Below are 567 nucleotides of genomic sequence, written 5' to 3'. Positions count from 1 at the left end.
GTGGAGGCTGTTCAGGGGTGTGGGATGGGAGAGGCGGGGGGGGGGCTCCCCTAGCAGCCTGGCGCCCTCCTCTGCTGGGTCCTCCTCTGTGTGTCCTGGGGTGGCCGTGTCACCGGAGAGACAGGGAGAGGGAGCTGGGGAGAAAGGAGCAGCTGGAGTCGATTTAATCCAGTACTCATGTGTAGGCTGTAGAGGTGTAGGCTGTAGAGGTGACGGGTGAGTCTCCCCCTTCAGGACACCAGGATGCTCAGGGACACTGGGCCCTTATTCCTTCCTCAGATAAGCAACATCCTTGCTGGTCCCTCAATTTCCAGCCCTGCTCTGCTCCCGACCGGCCTTAGTGTAATTTGGCAGGTGTCTCCTCTGCGTAACAGCTGTGGTTTATGGCTTGGAGTCCAGGCCCCGTGTTGCTCTGCAGTGGGCCCACCCCTGCCCCTGTCCACCTCCCCTCTGCTGCCCCCCCACCCCCGTAGTCTGCCCTCAGCAATGCCAGTGACAGCCAGCAACCTCCTCGCTGCCACCTGCCTCCTGATCTTTGTTCATGCTGCCCCCCTGCCTGGAATGACT

The sequence above is a fragment of the Eulemur rufifrons genome, chromosome 9, assembly GCF_041146395.1.
Source record: "Eulemur rufifrons isolate Redbay chromosome 9, OSU_ERuf_1, whole genome shotgun sequence".
Classification (NCBI taxonomy): Eukaryota; Metazoa; Chordata; class Mammalia; order Primates; family Lemuridae; genus Eulemur; species Eulemur rufifrons.
This window is presented reverse-complemented; position numbering follows the sequence as displayed.